At 43.0% G+C, this 10,395-nt stretch overlaps 1 non-coding gene across 1 annotated transcript; it reads right to left on the bottom strand.

Annotated features, from left to right (window-relative positions):
• Positions 1 to 6,168: 6,168 nt before the first annotated feature.
• LOC113188493 (U6 spliceosomal RNA) lies at positions 6,169 to 6,275 on the bottom strand. The gene has a single exon (XR_003301547.1). It is a non-coding gene; the product is annotated as a U6 spliceosomal RNA (small nuclear RNA).
• Between the last annotated feature and the right edge of the window lie 4,120 nt (positions 6,276 to 10,395).

The raw sequence follows: 10,395 nt of genomic DNA, 5'->3' as shown, positions 1-10,395 counted from the left end.
CTGCTCAGCTCAAAGAGAGGGGGGTGAAGGGGCAGCAGGCCCAGCCCACCAGCTTGAAAGCTTCATTTGACAGGGGAGGAGGCACATCTGGTTTGGGTTTTCGATTCAATTCAACAATGATTTATTGTAGGCCTGCCAGCTGCAGAGGTTCTGGGCTAGGCTAGGCAGCAAGAGATGGGAAGATAAGTAAAATATTGTCCATGCCCTTAAAGGAGTTTTCTAGGTTGTAGAGGTGTGTAGACTAGAATAAGCAATTGCTAAGTGACAGACCTGGTGCCGAGTGTTGTACCTTGAGTACATTATGTCTTTGAATCTTCCCGACAGGTTTGTTGATGAAGGTGAGGAAAGGATTATTGCTTTATTTTTCATATGAGGAAAGTGGCCCTCAGAGAGGAAGTGACTGACCCAAGGGCATGGAAGTGACCAAACCAAGTCTGGAAGCTAGCTGTGTCTGGTTCCCAAGTCCACACTTTGAATCATTCTGCTTTCCAGGGATGATGAAGAGGATGTTGATAAGTAACATTTCCTGAACTCTGCAGGCCCCATCTTTTTTTTTTTTTAATAGTGGATGGTCACAATACCTTTATTTTTAAAATTTATTTATATGTGGTGCTGAAGATCAAACCCAGTGCTTCACTCATGCTAGGCAAGTAATCTACTACTGAGCCACAACCCCTGCCCCAACACCGAAGGCCCTATCTTGTGAGTGGGTTGCAGATATTATTTCATGGGCAATTTCCAACACCTCTTTCCAGAAGAGAAAAACTGAGGTTACATTGGGAAGTGATGGAGCTGGGGTTTAAAACTAGGCTAATCTGTCTCACCAGCCTATACCATAAAAGAGGTAGACCCAGGGGGCCAGGAAAACCCAGATGGTAAGAACAATCAATTAATTGTGCTTCAGAAGTCTTCATAGAAGAGATGGTATTTGGACTTCACTTTGAAGAATGAGTTGGGGTTTTGACAGGTAGAGCTTGGAGAGAATGCCTTCTAGCCAGAAAGAGATGCTCTAAGCAAGGGTCCCAGAGAGATGACTCAGTGGGGCATTGTGCTTGAGTAGTCCCAGGCTCATTCATCTTGCCAGAAGGATACTGTGTGGAGGGGAACAATGGGAAGGGAACTGGATACCCCTGAGGGTTTCCCACATTTTTGTCAAGTTGAAGTTCTTGTTCTTCAATTAAAAGCAGGTACTCCATCCAAAAGGCTTTTCTAATCATACTGTCATGCAACCCATGGACAAATACACAGGAGACACAGTGTGTCTATATAAGAATTGTGCTGAGAACTGTGGGGAATAGAAAAAATACTCAATTCCTCAAGCGTGTGCTGAGGGCCCCCGTGTGGTTGGGGTGATAAGATACACACATGGGAAAAAAAAACAGCATGCAGTCCAGGCAGTTTCCAATCAAGCCAGATGAGGTTTCCCAACTGTCAGAGTTCAGGGATGGGGAGGAGGGACTGCAAGGAGGAGGCTTCAGTGAGAGGGTAGGTTTGGGCTTTGAGGCATGGAGGCAGAGGAAAGCAGGAAAGCTGAAGCCTGGGTGGCGTGACCAGTGTGGCTAGTGTGTAGGGCTTTGGAGAGTCTCCAGACTACTGTTCTCCCCCTCCATGTCTTAATCTCCAGGAGTTGGTTCCAGGATATGGGACTGGATGGGATCAGATAAAGCCTGTTGGAGATGGGAAACAGGGTCGGGTACCTGATATTCCTGATCCTCCAATTTTCTACACTTAGCCTCAATTCCTGGCAGCTCCCCTAGCTGCTGAATTGTATGTGTATGTGAGAGCCGTATTTTAAATTAAGCAGTGAGTGCTTTCAGCTCATCATAAACATGCTAAAAAGCTTCAGCCACGGCCTGAGCCCACCCCCACCCCTTACACACAAGCAGCAGCTGGGGCCACTCGACCCTGCACTCTAATGCGCATTGCCTATGACTCACCAAAAAAAAAAAAAAAAAAACAAAAAAAAAAACACTGTATATTTCAGTCTCCCTGGGTAGCTGATTCCTAGTTGTGGTGGGAAATCTCAGTCTGAATTTGGAAGGCAGAGGGCCTCAGCCCCGCCCTATTGACTGAGCATTCTACAACTTATGGAGTGTCTACTATCTGCAAGGCATTGTGGGTAAGTCTATTAATCTTTCTGGGCTTTCTCAGCTTCGATATGCATGCAATAATATAACCCTGCCTGCTTTACCTCACTACCAGGGATCTGTCTCAGTCACACTGCTCTTTTAATTTCTGGAACATTCCCAAAGTCTTTTCCTGCCCCAGGGCCTTTATGTATGCTGCCTCTTCTGCCTGGACTGCCTTTGCTCTTGCTTTCAGCATGGGACGTTTCTTTACCATTCAGTCTCTGCTTAAGTGTTACCTCCTAAGAAGAGCAGTTTTTGGCCACCTACATTTAGTTCCCTCCTGCCCCTCCCTCATATTCTTTTTGTGGGCAATGCTTTCTTAATTGTACTTACTTCTCTGGGTAATTATGTCTATTTATATTTTCTGTTTTTGGTATGTCTCTCCCACTGGAATATAAGCTCTAAGAGGACAGGGACCTTGTCTGTATTGCTTAGCATTGTGTCCCTCTCATCTAGAAAGGTACTTGGCACATAGTAGGCTAACATAAGCAAAACCATCTGGGAAATATTTTCTCCCTGTGGTTCTTGCCAGACATATGGTTGCAGAGGGGAAAAAATCATGGTAGATCTGTGTCATTCCATATGAAAAAAAAAATGGGGCTAAAGGGAGGAGTTTGTTGAAAACAGTTCTGTTTTAGAAACCAGTCCTTGGAGTCTCATCACCAGACACAGTCTTACGAAATTAAACAAAAGGAATAAAAAAGCATAAAAAAACTAAATTTTTATCGGGTGCTTACTGCATGCCAAAAACTGTTCTAAGTGTTCTATGCAGATTATCTCATTAGTCCTCATAATAACACAGGGACATAACTTCTATTATTAGCTCCATTTTACAGATGAGAGAATTGAGGCTCTGGGATGTTATGTGAAGAGCCCAAGGCCACGGATTGAGGGAGAGGCTGAACCAAAAGTTGAACCCAAGGCACTCTGAGTCCACAAACTAAATCATCTATAGCACCTGCAGTCCCTACCCCACTCCACCCTTGGATATGTTTCTTTCACAACACTAGTCACACTGAAGAATAAGGGGTTTGTTGTTTTTAACTAGGCTGGGAACTTCTCAAGCGCAAAGGGAGGGTGGGTCTTCTTTATTTTGCTTCCCCTATGCCTGGAATAGAGCTTGCTACAGAATGGGTACCTATCAATATCGGTTGAATAAATGAATGAGTGAGGGAATCCATGTTCCTTTATTTTTGTCAGGCTTCAGGGTGATGGGCTCATGTTTATTTCCCTGGCAAAGTGTAGCACTGGGGACAGGAGTGTTCTGGGGGAAGAAGTGTCTCTCACCACAGGGTACAAGGAGGACTAGCTTTGACTGAGAAAACCAAAGCAGTGTTCTACACAGCAAGGCACTTGATCCAAAGGGTTTCATTTTGTCGTCAGTTGAAAAAGTAGCTGGACCTGTTTAGGACTTAAACAAACTTTCAGTGTTCAAATCCCATCTCAAATCCTTTGCAGAATGAGGCAGGGTGTGGGGCAGAAGGGCAGGGGGGGGGGAGTTATAAATAAACAAATACCCACAAACCGGCTGGATTTTTAAACAGAATTTGCTTCAATCATCGCTGCGCCACATTTTCCCAACTGGCCTCCGTCATGAGAACAAGTGGGAACTTTCATACTGAATAGCTTTATTTTTTTTTCCGACTAGATGAATGGCAGGAGTTTTGGCTCGGGAGGCTGGTTTCCAATCCCCGGCACACAGTTTGCTGCCCTACTGTGCCCCATCCATCACACACAGTGCCCTGTACAACATACCCAGTCATCATATCTGCTGCTGCAGCCTTCAAAAAGAATTGGGTCATTGTTTTATTACACCACTGAGAGAACTGCAAGCCTGTTAGGATTATGTCATTGATATTTGCGTGAAAAGGCAATCATGATATGCTGGTCATTTAACACAGCTGGGAATGCAACTGTGTTGTCATTGTCTGAGGTTCTCTGCCAGCCCCTCTGACTTCGTTTCCCAGCCCAGCCAGTGGAAATGGATCTCTCTGATGTATGTCACCTTTGAAATGCTTTCTAGCCCTTCAAAGAACCAAGCAGGATCTAACTCTTCATGCACTTGGACTTTTCTGCTTGTAGGCACCGCTTTCTGCAGGTGAGAGCAGCTTGCTTTCCATGAGTGTGGGAGTTGTACACTCTAGTGGTAAGATGCTGTAATACAGAATCATTTGTTCCCTAACTTACAGTTTGGGCTCAAGAACAAATGAAGGATGTTGTATGTGGGGAATGCCTCCATGGGAAAGTCATGTTTCAGAGTCTGTTGTGACTTCTGTTGTCTGCTTGTTTTGGTAGGACCCATGCTTTCATTGTGGTTGTTAGTGTGCTTAAGCAGGGGTCTTGGGCACCATAATTCAAGTATATTTGCATTTATCAACAGGTTTTTATGATGGCAGAACATCTTAGTTCCAAAGGAGGAAATAATTAGCATTGATTACAGAAGTATAAACAGAGCTCAAGTTCATGTGCCAACTTTTCTATTGCAACTCATCGATCGTTCTGCCATTGATATGCTAGCTGGGGTTTTATGGCATATGGCCATTAAGGGACTCCTCAAAGGAATCTATGGCAGGGCACCTGTTCATTCCTCTTCTGGTTCCAATCCTTGCCAAACCACCTGTGCTCTTGCCAGCCACTTTGAGGTGTGACAGTCAGAGCTGGCCTGATAAGGGAGCCAGCCAAAGGGATGGAGTGCCTTAGCTAGAAATCTCCAAATCCCAAATGCTATGGCCATAAAGAACTCAGATTCTTGAATATTTCTTGGCAACTGACCCCAAGTACTTTGCCTTCTGAGTGCTTTGGTATTTGTGTTGTTCCCCATTCCTGGTTTTGATCTGTCTTTTCCTTTTGGCCAAGTTTCCCTTTCTGTAAAATGGGGCTCTTGCTAGGATTAAATGAGAGAACATATCCAGACCTGGCATAGTGCCTGGCACAGAGTAAGTGCTCAATAAATGGTAGCTGTCATCTCCTTTTCCATGTCCAGGTTTCTCCTGGCTGTGTTCTCTGGACCTCCAATATTGGCCTGGACCAGGGCCTGTTTTCTCCCCTGACTGGCAAGCCAGGTCACCTGTCCCTCAGTCAAACTGGGCTCCCTTCTCTGGCAGTCTTCTGTTGTCCTTACCTGTCGCCATGTGGCACTCACTGTAACCACAGACTGCCCTCTGCCAACTTCTGACATTAACCTATTGAATCCTGGCAAAGAGGAACCAGTTTGCAGACAGGAATTTGCATGTGTGGGCCAGGCACAAGACCAGGAGGCAAAGCCATATTTCCCTGCCCTCCCCAATTGGGAGCAAATCACCCACATTCTGGTTAAAACCAGATGCTTCACACCCATGACTGCAATGCCACATATCCAACAGTTGCCTATAAGAAAAATAGAGTGGTTTTCACATTAGAAACATAACTTGCAGGTCACTTCTCAAATTTCCAAAAAGCAGCTACCAAACCTGGGTATTTTTCGCCTTGAAAACGACAAACCTGTTCAGTGTCTTGTAGGGACTTTCATTTGAAAGCCCTGGGAGAACTTATATGCTCTTTCCAAGGGGGTCTCTGGCTGCTTTAATTTTTAGGGAGTTAATATATTGGAGAAGATAAGAGATCTTCCCCAAGCTCACCTGTTCCTTGACAATGCTATGTAGTTACCTTGGCAAACAGCCAGTCTGAACACTAAAAAAGAGGGAATGAAGGAATCCTGAATGCTATACTCTGTGCATGTCCAAACAAGGATGGTGTTTTGGGGCAACCGATAGAGGAGAAAAGAGATTTTTCAGACGAGGTGCTGTGAGCTGATCCCACCCTATTATATCCCATCCCACCAAAAAGAAAAGAAAGGATGTGTGGTAGCATTGTGATGCATCGTGACAACAGACTTCCCTGCTAGGGTCAGTTGCTCAACCTGAGAGACTCTTCACGCTGGGTAGCCACACCAGGGTCAAGAGCACAAGGTCATTTTAATGAGGTCATTACCATGGTTAGTTCTTATTTTTCCCCAATTTTCATTTATTTTTGGCTCTTGTGACAATGAACTCTTTTCAATAAAAATGTGGAACACTTCAACAATTGGTGTGTCATCCTTGCGCAGGGGCTATGCTAATCTTCTCTGTATCATTCTAATTTTAGTATATGTGCTGCGGAAGCCAGCACCCATGATCAGTTCTTAACCACTTTGACTCCATATTTTTTTGTTGAGGGCTTGTTGGTTATTGGTGCATTTGTTTCTATCCCCTTGGAAGGAGAGTGAGAAGGGCACTAACATGATCAACTATTCTATATGTACCAGGCTTTGACACTCAGTCACATTCTAAGGGACTCACTTAGGTCCAGCAACTGTGTGGTTATCATATGAAACAGGAGCTTCTTGCTATGTATTCAGGAGGAGTATGCTAATTTTCTAGTGTTTTCAACATTAGATATTTTTTTGGTTAGAGAAAGGCAGTTAAGTGTTGAATTAGTTCTTATCAGGAATTATCTCTTCCTCCTTCAAATCTCATGCAGATGCTAAATGGTTTCATTCATGTCATTTTACTGATGAATCAATACATCAAATAGCTTTTTTGAGTCTTCATAATGGGTAAGGTGCTGCATTTCTAGACTATGTCTTATTTCATTTTCATTGCAAAGCTATGAGGTAGGAACTGTTATTATCTTAATTTTACAATGAAGAGACTGAAGCTTAGGGAACATGATTCAAGATCACAGACAATAATTGGGGAGCTGGGATTCAAACTCAGATTTATGTGCCTCAATTAAACTATACTTCCTTCAAGTAACACATTGTAGGCCCTTCACAAAATTCAAGCTGGGGGCAGTGGTACACAGCTATAAATCCCTGTGACTTGGGAGGCTGAAGCAGGAGTATTGCATGTTTGAGGCCAGCCTCAACAATTTAATGAGGCCCTAAGCAACTTAGTGATACCCTGTCTCTAAATTTTAAAAACTAAAAGGACTGAAAGTGTAGCTCAGTGGTAGAGCACCCTTGGGTTCAGTCCCCAGTACTGCAAAAAACACAGAATTCATCTACTGCTGTTACTCCTCCTCCTCTCTTTCCTCTTCCCCTTGCTTATGCAGCACTACATTTGTCTAACAGGTTTTGGTGCTTTATACCCAGCAACCAATTGTAGAGTTCAAAGCCAGGCCTACATGCACGCATTCCATTTTTCTGTGCCTCTTGTAATGTAACACAGAGATGTGGGGCATATACAGCTTGGGTAGTTTATTGACAGCCTGCTCAAAATTCACCAAACTTTAATTGAACACATAGTAGATAAGCAAGCTAAAATTCCTGTGCCCAAGTTGCTCATAAGACCTTGCAGGCCTATAGATATGGGAAGCATACATTTAAATGTATTAAATTTTCTTCATTTGAAAAAGGGATGAACTTAGTATGTAGACTATCAGAATATGTGTAAACAGGGACTGTAAAAGGCTTTAAAGAGGCAGGCCTCTTTAAAGGAAAAAGGAGCAGAAGCCTTAGCCACCAAATAGCTATGAGTATTATCCCTTTCTGAGCTTCCATTTCCTCATCTGGGGCAATAGTCACAGTCACCATTTAGTGAGCACTTTACTGTGTACCAGGCACTGTGCTAGGTGATTTCCATTTAGTCTTAATGATCATTATTCCCACTTTTCCCTTTTTAGAGCTAAGGCTCAGAGACATTAACTAACATACCCTGGGTCACACAGCTTTTCAGTGGTGCTATTTCTCTCTCCAGAATCCTCTTATAATCACTATGTTATATAGCCTCTCTTGTGTCCTGACTAAGCTCCATAGTCAAGTATTTTCTACTACGTTGCCTTAAAATAAATATGAAAATCACGGACAAACTTGCTTAACTGAGCCAAGAGGATAAACATTAGAAATAGCAATTAGTAGGTGAAATGTTGCCAGGAAGAGCTACACAAAAGCATAGAAAAACAACAAGGGAGTTGACAATGATGGGGGTGGTGTGTGTGTGGCAGGAATTGAACGTTGATAGTTAATTGGATCCTCTCCAGCTCTTACCTTTCTCCTTCACCTTTCTGCTCCACAGTTTCTCAAGCTTCTCTAGAGAGCACAGCCCACTTAGATATAGCCCAAGCTGCCACAGGATGGCATCAGGCCAGAAATGGTAGGCCTAGGGCAGTGGGGCGCTGGGCTAGGAACCATAAATAACCATGTTAATGAAAACCAGCTTTGGCCCAAAGCCTTGTCCTTTCTTAAGACATTCTGTGCCTCTTGTAATGACCTAGTTAGTTGAGAAAGGCCTAGCCTAGCATATACAACAATAAAAATAGCAGTTGCCCTTTAGTGAGCACTTACTTTGGGCCAGGACTTGTAGTAAACACTAACTAATTTAATCCTCACACAGCTGTGGAAAAGCAAGTATTAATATGTCTCCCACTTTGCACAGGAGGCAACAGGCTCAGAGAGGCTGTTATTTGTGCAAGTGCATACAGCTGATTGGAGCAAGAATTTGAAGCCTAAAGTGTCTATTTGCAGGGCTAGAGCTCTTAATTCCCCTACTTAATGAATGTCTGTTGGAGGAATAAACAGAAGAATGAATAGACTGATGTATTAATTCATTTCACCTTGCTCTGCAAACATTTAGTGAGTGCAATGTACGTGTCAGCCTCTGTGCTAGTCACTGAGGATTTTAATATTTAAAACACACACACACACCCTACATGGACCCTGCCCTCGAAGAGTCCACAAAAGCGCTCTCTTATGCCATGACTTCTGGGGAGGAGTCATTTGAGTTTCTTGAACAGCAGTTTTTAATGATGCTATTAAATTCAACCCAAAGCAAAGGTTGTGCACTGGTGAGCAAAGGGTTTCAAATGAGAATGCGTCTTTGATTTATCATCGATTCAGCCAGAGAATTGTTACTACGAGAAATGGAGCTGCAACTCCTATCACGTTAGTGAACTCTTCCTCCATCTATCATGTCTCTACCCTGTCGAACCCTCCCACGGTACAAAAGTTATCTGTACTCTAATGGACAATTATCCCATCCATCATTTCTGCTGGTCTTGCTGATTGCTGGCAGTCTACTTGCCCACAGAGGAGACTTACAAATAGTTGCAACCGATGATGTGCTGGAAAATTGCTCATTTTTATACATTTTAAATCCATGCAGAATGAATTCCTTTGCAGGCTGTACTTTAAGCATTTGTTTTGTTGGTTATATAAGATAAGGTTATGAATTCCTTACCTGGATGTGAAACATGACCTTCTACAACTATTTCAAAAGCCCTCTAGCAGTAGCCTTACAGCTATTTGTTAAAATGATGAATGAATGAATGAATGAATGAATGAATGAAATAAACATACCTAGGGTAATAGCAGAGGAGCAAGGATTGTACCTGGGGCTTGGGGGGATGGTCTTTGCACCAGGGTGATCATCATCTTCCTTTTTCATTCCGTGTATTTTAAAAAGAGTCCCAAGTTGATTAGGTTGAAGTGAAAACTCAATGATGCTGAAAGGAGAAGTTGAGAGACAGTGAGAGGTGCCTGTTGAATTCCCTGGGACTATTGCTATGAGATTTGAGGGTACAAATATTCCCCTTCCCCATGTTCCACCTCAAGCCTGGTAATATATTTAACTTTTTTTGGGGGGTAGTACTGGGGATTGAACCAAGGGGTGCTTAACCACTGAACCACTTCCCCACCCTTTTTAACATTTTATTTAGAGACAGGGTGTCACTGAGTTGTTTTTGCTGAGTCTGGCTTTGCACTCATGATCCTCCTGTTTCAGCCTCCCAAGCCACTGGGGTTACAGGCATCCACCACTGCACCAGGCATATTTAACTTTTTATTATATATATATATATATATATATATATATATATATATATATATATATATATATATATTTGTTTGTTTATTTTTATGTGATGCTGAGAATCGAACCCAGAGGCTCAAACATGCAAGCTGAGCACTCTACCACTGAGCCACAACCCCGGCCCTTAACTTTTGATTATAATAATCAACATCAGTACAGAGTCACCAATTGTCCAAGGCAAAACCCCAACAGTTGCCTTTCGTTCATGTTTTTTTTTGCATTCATCTTTATTTCTTAATTCTACATTCAACCACTCACTAAGCACTGCCAAGTCTACATCCTAAGCATCCCTTGAATGTGATCCATTTTCTCCATTCTTCTGCCACTTCCTTAGTTCAGGACAGCACCCCCATCATCTCTTGCCTTAATTCCTATAATAGTGTCACTTCTCTCACTTTTTCTCTTTCCCCACTTTTGTGAATTCTTCCCAAAGTGGCCTGAGT

The sequence above is a fragment of the Urocitellus parryii genome, chromosome X (genome assembly GCF_045843805.1).
Source record: "Urocitellus parryii isolate mUroPar1 chromosome X, mUroPar1.hap1, whole genome shotgun sequence".
NCBI classification, from domain to species: Eukaryota; Metazoa; Chordata; class Mammalia; order Rodentia; family Sciuridae; genus Urocitellus; species Urocitellus parryii.
Note: the sequence above shows the minus strand (reverse complement) of the source record. Positions and strands in the feature narration are given on the sequence as shown.